The 10,316-nt window shown below is 45.2% G+C and overlaps 2 non-coding genes across 2 annotated transcripts; both read right to left on the bottom strand.

Moving 5' to 3' along the window:
* Positions 1 to 993: 993 nt before the first annotated feature.
* Positions 994 to 1,113, bottom strand: LOC148169350 (5S ribosomal RNA). Its single transcript, XR_015770688.1, has one exon. It is a non-coding gene; the product is annotated as a 5S ribosomal RNA (ribosomal RNA).
* A 6,468-nt stretch (positions 1,114 to 7,581) lies between these two features.
* On the bottom strand, positions 7,582 to 7,701 carry LOC148169349 (5S ribosomal RNA). Its single transcript, XR_015770687.1, has one exon. It is a non-coding gene; the product is annotated as a 5S ribosomal RNA (ribosomal RNA).
* Between the last annotated feature and the right edge of the window lie 2,615 nt (positions 7,702 to 10,316).

Raw genomic sequence — 10,316 nt, 5'->3', positions numbered from 1 at the left:
CCTTTACGCAGAAGACGATGAATTCTGCCGACGGGAAACTGAAGTCCGGCACGACTGGAACGAGACTTCGCCTTTCCCTTCACTTTACCTCCTTTTCCTCTTCCGGACATGTTGTTATACGATATAAACAGCAAAACACCTACTGCGACTGACACGAAGCGCACTGACAAACGTACGGCTTGAAATAAATGCCGAACGCGGCGAAGGCTAGAAATTTATATGGTCGGTACAGCGCCATCTCGTTAGGGCAATGGTCGAACGACGAACTAAGGCGGAGCGCCTGTTTGTCGCTCGCTCGTTATAAATAGAGGGATTTTAGGTGTGCGGCGTTTTAGATCGAGTATACTCGTCGTAACGTGCACGTCGTGTCTGTCTCGTTTTCTGTTTTTAAACGTTTTTTTAACTCGACGACTAGAAGAGAATGCCACCCAAGACCAGCGGTAAGGCGGCCAAGAAGGCCGGAAAAGCTCAAAAGAACATCTCGAAGAGCGACAAGAAAAAGAAGCGCAGGAGGAAGGAGAGTTACGCCATCTACATTTACAAGGTGTTGAAGCAGGTCCATCCCGATACCGGTATCTCCAGCAAGGCTATGTCTATCATGAACAGTTTCGTGAACGACATCTTCGAACGTATAGCTGCTGAAGCCAGTCGCCTCGCTCATTACAACAAACGTTCGACCATAACCAGCAGGGAGATCCAGACGGCGGTGCGTCTTCTTTTGCCCGGTGAATTGGCGAAGCACGCCGTTTCTGAAGGAACCAAGGCCGTCACCAAATACACCAGTTCAAAATAAATCCTCCTCGAGCAGCTTGGAAGTTGGTTGGAAAAAAAAGAAAAAAAATCGGTTCTTTTCAGAACCACAAATTCAACTCGAACGAATTAAAAATTTTCGTCTTCATACTATATAAGTTCCTGAGAGAAAATATAAATAGTGAAAAATATATTTAAAAAAAGTTTGACATCAGAAATGTTAATAAAAAAAGAAAAGAGTAGAGACAACGGCACGCGGTGTTCCCAAGCGGTCACCCATCCAAGTACTGACCGCGCCCGACGTTGCTTGACTTCGGTGATCGGACGAGAACCGGTAGTTTTCAACGTGGTATGGTCGTTGCCTGGTAAAATTTTCCAAGATGGTACGTTGACGATTTTTTGTGATTGTTCGATCGTTTGGATGTGACATTTTTCGATGGTACACATGTCAGAAAATGTACAAGATTTAAAAGAAGAAAAAAAAAAAATTTTTTTTTGCGAGTCGTTTTTTAGTTTTTTTTTTGCGACAAAATGACGAAAAAAAAAAACTCGTATGAGGCGTTAAATTAAATTGTTCGTTTGACGATCTCAACGAGTCACTTGCGATTAACGTAATTTAAAATTTGAGAACTTACTTACTCACTTGCTTGCTTAGATGGAAATAGCACCCACTTGAAGTAAACGCCGACACGGACCGGAGATGAATAAACTCCGAACGGACGGGGTTAATTCATGAACTGACCGTAGTACGGTCGAAGGTTCGCCGCCGCCGCTACCTGCTTTCTTTCTTAGAACTGATAACAGAGTTGGTTTCTTTGTCTGTTCATTCATCGAAATTCCCACCACTCTGGCCGGGCCGGGCGGGGTGGGTGTGTGTTGTTTCATGATTTGTTCTCTTCTCGATTTATTCTTTTTCCGACGTCGTTCGATTCATAGAGATGTTTTCGTCGAAAGTGTGGTCGCGTTTACATTGCATTAAAATTTAATTTGTTCCAGTGCGACGATGAAACAAGAAAAAAGTTTCAAGTAAGTACGCACGCACGCACACCTACATATTTCATTTTTTAAATCTTTCGACGTTCGTAGTTTCTGCTCGAAATGTCGACTAATAGTAGGGAATGTTTTGTTGATTTGTTTGTTTTTCGTTTTTGAGAAGAACAAATGAAAATTTCGTTGGATTTCTGTCGACCGACGACCGACTGAAAATCCGCCGACATCGACGTAGTTTTATTTAGAGTGTCTGAAAAATGCAAACAATGCAAGATTTCCGTATTTTTGTTGGTTTGTGGTGTTTGGGGAGTTTTTTTTATGATTATAAAATGGTTTCGTCGAGAAAAATTGCTTCTTTCGCAATGAATTGGCAAGAAAAATTAAAAAACTCGTCCGTTCCCGTCGCTGGATGTTCGACGGTGGTCCGTCTGATTTTCCCTTTATTTTCGTAAAATTGACGAGAATTTCGCCGTCAAAACTGTTTTCGGTGATGTTTCGATGATGGGATTTCGTCGTGTGAGGTAATTTTTGAGGAAAAAATGTCGATTTTGCGAAAAAAGTCGTTCGAAAAGTCCGTTCGTCGTACAAATTCGTTTCTCATGGTCGAGTCCGAAATTGACATCGTTTTTTTTCCGACCTGTTCGTCAAGATCGTTTTCAAAAATCAACTCCTACGAAAGGCGAAGGTTTTATCTTCGTTCTTGAAAAAATTCGACCTTCTCGGACGTCATCTTCGACCGTTTGTGAATTTTTTTCCTACACTCTGCAGGTTCGTCGGTCGTCGCTCCGATCCGTGCTGCGTCTCTTTGCGAGGCGATTTTCGAAAAGATCGCACGTACTTTTCGACCGATTCGTTCGTGAAACTTGTAGAGGATGCTTCCAAGTTTGTCTGGTCGAAAGCGGAACTTTCCTGTTATTCGTGGAAAACGCGTAACGTCGGCGTCGAACTTGGATGTCATCTCCTTGTTTCGGAGGGTCTTTGTTCGAGTCGACGTTCGATCGGTCCTTGTTCGCTTTTGGAGGTCGGCTGGTCGTCCGGGAAAACTTGAGGTTATTCAGGAGGCCATCGCCGACCGAATCGCTCATGTTCCCGCACCCGGAGGCGGTGATCTTCGCGTAAAGAGAACGATGCCATCACGCGAAAGCTGTATTCGAGGCCCACTGAATTTTCTAACTCGACGAGAAGGCTCTCGTTTAGTCCGCGGTCCGCGCGTTTTCGAACGCGCCAACACTTTGACTTTGGCGCCCAATTCGTTCTGTAAAGTTCATTCGTTCTTTCACCGAAGAATAAGCCTACCTATAATAAAAAGAAAAAAACGCGCGCGCGATAGACGAAAATATGGCCGACGTAGAAAATCAAGCAGCTTCGACGGTCGCCGGTGCCACTTCCGGCTCCTCACCGGTGAAGAAGGAGAAGAAGCCCAAAAATCCGAGAAGCAAACCTTCTCATCCGCCCACTTCGGAGATGGTCACCAACGCCATCAAAGGCTTGAAGGAACGCGGCGGTTCTTCGTTGCAGGCGATCAAGAAATATGTCGCGGCCAACTACAAAGTCGACGCGGAAAAATTTGCGCCTTTCATCAAGAAGTACCTTAAGGGCGCCGTCGCATCCGGTTCGTTGGTCCAAACCAAAGGAAAAGGAGCTTCCGGTTCGTTCAAGTTGGCTTCTGCCGTCACCGGTGCAGCTAAGGCTCCGTCCGCCACGAAAAAGAGATCTGCCGCTGCGACCGCGTCGTCATCGGCGAAATCCAAGAAGACGGGCGTTGCTAAACGTTCCGTCGCGTCAGCGCCGACGTCCGCCGAAAAAGGATCCGCCTCAAAAGCCGGTAAGAAGGCCGCCCCCGCCGCTTCGGCCAAGTCTAAGAAAACTGCCGCCGAAAAGAAGAGCGTCGCCGTATCGAAGGCTAGAAAGGCTGCGTCCGCTCCCGAAAAGAAAGCCAGCGCCGCCTCCAGATCGCCCGTCAAACCCAAGACGCCATCGAAAGCGAAGAAATCCAACAAGGCCGGTCCAACCAAGAAACCGAAAGCGCCGAAACCGAAAACGGCCAAAGCCGTCACCGCCAAAGCGAAAAAAAACCGCTTCACCCAAGAGAAAGAAGTGAAAAGTCGACGACGATGATTTAATTTTTTCAACGACGACGACGTCCTGGTGGTTTCGGGAACGTGCTCCGATCGTATATATCGACGTAGGGGCACCATCGATACAAATAAATGGCCCTTTTCAGGGCCACAATTATTTTCAAGAAACGAACGAAAGATTCGCTTGGACAATGCACATTCTGTTGAGGAGATACATACTTTCATTTGATTTTCTTGTCTATTCATTTGACTGTCGAAACAGTGTTATTACAAAGAATGATAAACTTTATTATATAATAATGTTTCAAATAGTCTCAGTTAAAAGAAAATTTAATGTGAAAGAAAAAAGCAAAAGTTTATCGTTTTATGTAAGTACGAATTTTGTGAATAAATCACATAACCTAACTTTTTTTTTTTTTTTTTTTTTTTTTCAATCTCAAAAAGTTGCATGCGCGAACGATAAATTTTCAATTCGTTGGAAAATAATTGTGGTTCTGAAAAGAACCGATTTTTTTTTTCTTCTTTTAACACCTTCGAAGATGAAGAATTTGTTAATTCTAGATGGTCGGATCGGATGGATGGATGGATGGATGGAGGAAATTTAAGCCCTCTCGCCACGAATGCGTCTCGCCAATTGGATGTCTTTCGGCATGATGGTGACACGTTTGGCGTGGATGGCGCACAAGTTGGTGTCTTCGAAGAGGCCGACGAGATAAGCCTCGCTGGCTTCTTGAAGTGCCATCACGGCCGAACTTTGGAAACGGAGATCGGTCTTGAAATCTTGGGCGATCTCTCGGACGAGACGTTGGAAAGGCAGCTTGCGGATCAAAAGTTCAGTGCTCTTTTGATAACGACGAATCTCACGAAGGGCGACCGTACCGGGCCTGTAACGGTGAGGTTTCTTGACACCTCCGGTGGCGGGAGCGCTTTTTCTGGCCGCCTTCGTGGCCAACTGTTTTCTAGGTGCCTTGCCACCGGTAGATTTACGAGCCGTCTGTTTAGTTCTCGCCATCTCGGATATCGGATGAATCAAATGAAAAGAATTAACGTAGGTAGTGGCTTGCTTGCTTGCTTCGACCGAACGACCGACCGTACGTACGAACGTTCGAAAGTCAACTGAAAATTTTCGTCGCGCCAACGGCCGTTTTATAAACTCGATGAGTCATACGGCGACGCCATTGGTGGATTCGTTTTTAACGCGAGGTGGAGCTGCCGTAACTTATAAATAGTCCCGCGGAATGAAATTTTGACGTTAGTTCCATAACGAACTTGGTCGAAGCTACGTCGTTTTGTACGAAGAATTTCCTAATTTTATCAAGATGACCGGTCGTGGTAAAGGTGGCAAAGGATTGGGAAAAGGTGGCGCCAAACGTCATCGCAAAGTTCTACGCGATAACATCCAAGGTATAACGAAACCGGCGATCAGAAGATTGGCTCGTCGTGGTGGTGTGAAACGTATTTCCGGTCTCATCTACGAAGAAACCAGAGGTGTGTTGAAGGTCTTCCTCGAGAACGTCATCCGTGACGCCGTAACTTACACCGAACACGCAAAACGTAAGACCGTCACCGCCATGGACGTCGTCTACGCCCTGAAACGTCAAGGTCGTACCCTTTACGGTTTCGGCGGTTAATTTTATCATTTTATGACGTGTATCCGCATCCTCAGAGGAATAACAACAAACCCCCCGCAGGCAAGCAAACAAACAAACAAAAAAAAAACGGTTCTTTTCAGAACCACAAAATAAATCAAACGAATTAAATATGTTGCTCAATTGTGTGTTTGTCTTCAAATCGAAATGAAAATCGTACGGAGTGAGTGATCATTTTAATTTGTGATCCAGGCGGCGACTTTGACAATTTTGACAGCAGTTTTAGGTTAGAATGACCATCGTTAAAAGAACGTTTTTGCCACGAAGAGTATATTTGAGGTTATGTCCAATATGGGGTAGAGTTACTCTCCTCAGACGTGACTTGAAACAAAATCTCATAGCAAATAAAACGATTGATTGTAGTATTACGGCTCACCGCTGACGACTGCTGCTGCAAGAAATTATCGAGACGGAGAGCACGTATAGGCGACCGGTGTGTGTGTGTATGTTCTTAACAGATTAATGTGCGAAATGTGAAGAAATTTACGACGAATCGGAATGTTTCTTGAATTAGATAATCAATAAATTATTATAGATAGAGTTGTCGAGTTCGTGCTTTAGTCGGGCATTGAATTTTTCTAAAAATTACGATGAAAAGTCGTAAAAATCATCTTTCTTGGTTGAATGTAATCGAAAATCTTCCGTTCAGTCTACGCTCGTATAATGAATTAATTGATCGGTTTAACTTTAAAATATCTAAAAGACTTTTTAACATGATTCTCATAGGTTGTTGTATTTTGGCGAAAAAATCAATTCGTTCGAGTTGAATTTTTGGCCCTGAGAAGGGCCGATGTGAAGATGGTTTTTATAAAAGTTTTTGTTTTTCGTTCGAGATGACGGCGGCGAAGAATTAAATTTAAGGCTTCTTTTCGGTCTTCTTGGGCAACAACACCGCCTGGATGTTGGGCAAGACACCGCCTTGGGCGATGGTAACGCCGGAAAGGAGCTTGTTTAACTCCTCGTCGTTCCTTATAGCCAATTGAAGATGTCTCGGAATGATACGGGTTTTCTTGTTATCTCTGGCGGCGTTTCCTGCCAATTCGAGAACTTCGGCGGCTAGATATTCCATTACGGCCGCCAAATAAACGGGAGCACCTGCACCCACTCTTTCGGCGTAGTTTCCTTTACGCAGAAGACGATGAATTCTGCCGACGGGAAACTGAAGTCCGGCACGACTGGAACGAGACTTCGCCTTTCCCTTCACTTTACCTCCTTTTCCTCTTCCGGACATGTTGTTATACGATATAAACAGCAAAACACCTACTGCGACTGACACGAAGCGCACTGACAAACGTACGGCTTGAAATAAATGCCGAACGCGGCGAAGGCTAGAAATTTATATGGTCGGTACAGCGCCATCTCGTTAGGGCAATGGTCGAACGACGAACTAAGGCGGAGCGCCTGTTTGTCGCTCGCTCGTTATAAATAGAGGGATTTTAGGTGTGCGGCGTTTTAGATCGAGTATACTCGTCGTAACGTGCACGTCGTGTCTGTCTCGTTTTCTGTTTTTAAACGTTTTTTTAACTCGACGACTAGAAGAGAATGCCACCCAAGACCAGCGGTAAGGCGGCCAAGAAGGCCGGAAAAGCTCAAAAGAACATCTCGAAGAGCGACAAGAAAAAGAAGCGCAGGAGGAAGGAGAGTTACGCCATCTACATTTACAAGGTGTTGAAGCAGGTCCATCCCGATACCGGTATCTCCAGCAAGGCTATGTCTATCATGAACAGTTTCGTGAACGACATCTTCGAACGTATAGCTGCTGAAGCCAGTCGCCTCGCTCATTACAACAAACGTTCGACCATAACCAGCAGGGAGATCCAGACGGCGGTGCGTCTTCTTTTGCCCGGTGAATTGGCGAAGCACGCCGTTTCTGAAGGAACCAAGGCCGTCACCAAATACACCAGTTCAAAATAAATCCTCCTCGAGCAGCTTGGAAGTTGGTTGGAAAAAAAAGAAAAAAAATCGGTTCTTTTCAGAACCACAAATTCAACTCGAACGAATTAAAAATTTTCGTCTTCATACTATATAAGTTCCTGAGAGAAAATATAAATAGTGAAAAATATATTTAAAAAAAGTTTGACATCAGAAATGTTAATAAAAAAAGAAAAGAGTAGAGACAACGGCACGCGGTGTTCCCAAGCGGTCACCCATCCAAGTACTGACCGCGCCCGACGTTGCTTGACTTCGGTGATCGGACGAGAACCGGTAGTTTTCAACGTGGTATGGTCGTTGCCTGGTAAAATTTTCCAAGATGGTACGTTGACGATTTTTTGTGATTGTTCGATCGTTTGGATGTGACATTTTTCGATGGTACACATGTCAGAAAATGTACAAGATTTAAAAGAAGAAAAAAAAAAAAATTTTTTTTTGCGAGTCGTTTTTTAGTTTTTTTTTTGCGACAAAATGACGAAAAAAAAAAACTCGTATGAGGCGTTAAATTAAATTGTTCGTTTGACGATCTCAACGAGTCACTTGCGATTAACGTAATTTAAAATTTGAGAACTTACTTACTCACTTGCTTGCTTAGATGGAAATAGCACCCACTTGAAGTAAACGCCGACACGGACCGGAGATGAATAAACTCCGAACGGACGGGGTTAATTCATGAACTGACCGTAGTACGGTCGAAGGTTCGCCGCCGCCGCTACCTGCTTTCTTTCTTAGAACTGATAACAGAGTTGGTTTCTTTGTCTGTTCATTCATCGAAATTCCCACCACTCTGGCCGGGCCGGGCGGGGTGGGTGTGTGTTGTTTCATGATTTGTTCTCTTCTCGATTTATTCTTTTTCCGACGTCGTTCGATTCATAGAGATGTTTTCGTCGAAAGTGTGGTCGCGTTTACATTGCATTAAAATTTAATTTGTTCCAGTGCGACGATGAAACAAGAAAAAAGTTTCAAGTAAGTACGCACGCACGCACACCTACATATTTCATTTTTTAAATCTTTCGACGTTCGTAGTTTCTGCTCGAAATGTCGACTAATAGTAGGGAATGTTTTGTTGATTTGTTTGTTTTTCGTTTTTGAGAAGAACAAATGAAAATTTCGTTGGATTTCTGTCGACCGACGACCGACTGAAAATCCGCCGACATCGACGTAGTTTTATTTAGAGTGTCTGAAAAATGCAAACAATGCAAGATTTCCGTATTTTTGTTGGTTTGTGGTGTTTGGGGAGTTTTTTTTATGATTATAAAATGGTTTCGTCGAGAAAAATTGCTTCTTTCGCAATGAATTGGCAAGAAAAATTAAAAAACTCGTCCGTTCCCGTCGCTGGATGTTCGACGGTGGTCCGTCTGATTTTCCCTTTATTTTCGTAAAATTGACGAGAATTTCGCCGTCAAAACTGTTTTCGGTGATGTTTCGATGATGGGATTTCGTCGTGTGAGGTAATTTTTGAGGAAAAAATGTCGATTTTGCGAAAAAAGTCGTTCGAAAAGTCCGTTCGTCGTACAAATTCGTTTCTCATGGTCGAGTCCGAAATTGACATCGTTTTTTTTCCGACCTGTTCGTCAAGATCGTTTTCAAAAATCAACTCCTACGAAAGGCGAAGGTTTTATCTTCGTTCTTGAAAAAATTCGACCTTCTCGGACGTCATCTTCGACCGTTTGTGAATTTTTTTCCTACACTCTGCAGGTTCGTCGGTCGTCGCTCCGATCCGTGCTGCGTCTCTTTGCGAGGCGATTTTCGAAAAGATCGCACGTACTTTTCGACCGATTCGTTCGTGAAACTTGTAGAGGATGCTTCCAAGTTTGTCTGGTCGAAAGCGGAACTTTCCTGTTATTCGTGGAAAACGCGTAACGTCGGCGTCGAACTTGGATGTCATCTCCTTGTTTCGGAGGGTCTTTGTTCGAGTCGACGTTCGATCGGTCCTTGTTCGCTTTTGGAGGTCGGCTGGTCGTCCGGGAAAACTTGAGGTTATTCAGGAGGCCATCGCCGACCGAATCGCTCATGTTCCCGCACCCGGAGGCGGTGATCTTCGCGTAAAGAGAACGATGCCATCACGCGAAAGCTGTATTCGAGGCCCACTGAATTTTCTAACTCGACGAGAAGGCTCTCGTTTAGTCCGCGGTCCGCGCGTTTTCGAACGCGCCAACACTTTGACTTTGGCGCCCAATTCGTTCTGTAAAGTTCATTCGTTCTTTCACCGAAGAATAAGCCTACCTATAATAAAAAGAAAAAAACGCGCGCGCGATAGACGAAAATATGGCCGACGTAGAAAATCAAGCAGCTTCGACGGTCGCCGGTGCCACTTCCGGCTCCTCACCGGTGAAGAAGGAGAAGAAGCCCAAAAATCCGAGAAGCAAACCTTCTCATCCGCCCACTTCGGAGATGGTCACCAACGCCATCAAAGGCTTGAAGGAACGCGGCGGTTCTTCGTTGCAGGCGATCAAGAAATATGTCGCGGCCAACTACAAAGTCGACGCGGAAAAATTTGCGCCTTTCATCAAGAAGTACCTTAAGGGCGCCGTCGCATCCGGTTCGTTGGTCCAAACCAAAGGAAAAGGAGCTTCCGGTTCGTTCAAGTTGGCTTCTGCCGTCACCGGTGCAGCTAAGGCTCCGTCCGCCACGAAAAAGAGATCTGCCGCTGCGACCGCGTCGTCATCGGCGAAATCCAAGAAGACGGGCGTTGCTAAACGTTCCGTCGCGTCAGCGCCGACGTCCGCCGAAAAAGGATCCGCCTCAAAAGCCGGTAAGAAGGCCGCCCCCCGCCGCTTCGGCCAAGTCTAAGAAAACTGCCGCCGAAAAGAAGAGCGTCGCCGTATCGAAGGCTAGAAAGGCTGCGTCCGCTCCCGAAAAGAAAGCCAGCGCCGCCTCCAGATCGCCCGTCAAACCCAAGACGCCATCGAAAGCA

Source organism: Gnatocerus cornutus, chromosome 8 (genome assembly GCF_029298725.1).
Source record: "Gnatocerus cornutus isolate USDA-ARS CGAHR chromosome 8, icGnaCorn1.1, whole genome shotgun sequence".
In the NCBI taxonomy this organism is placed as follows: Eukaryota; Metazoa; Arthropoda; class Insecta; order Coleoptera; family Tenebrionidae; genus Gnatocerus; species Gnatocerus cornutus.
The sequence above is the reverse complement of the archived record's forward strand: the minus strand, read 5'-3'. Positions and strand labels throughout refer to the sequence as shown.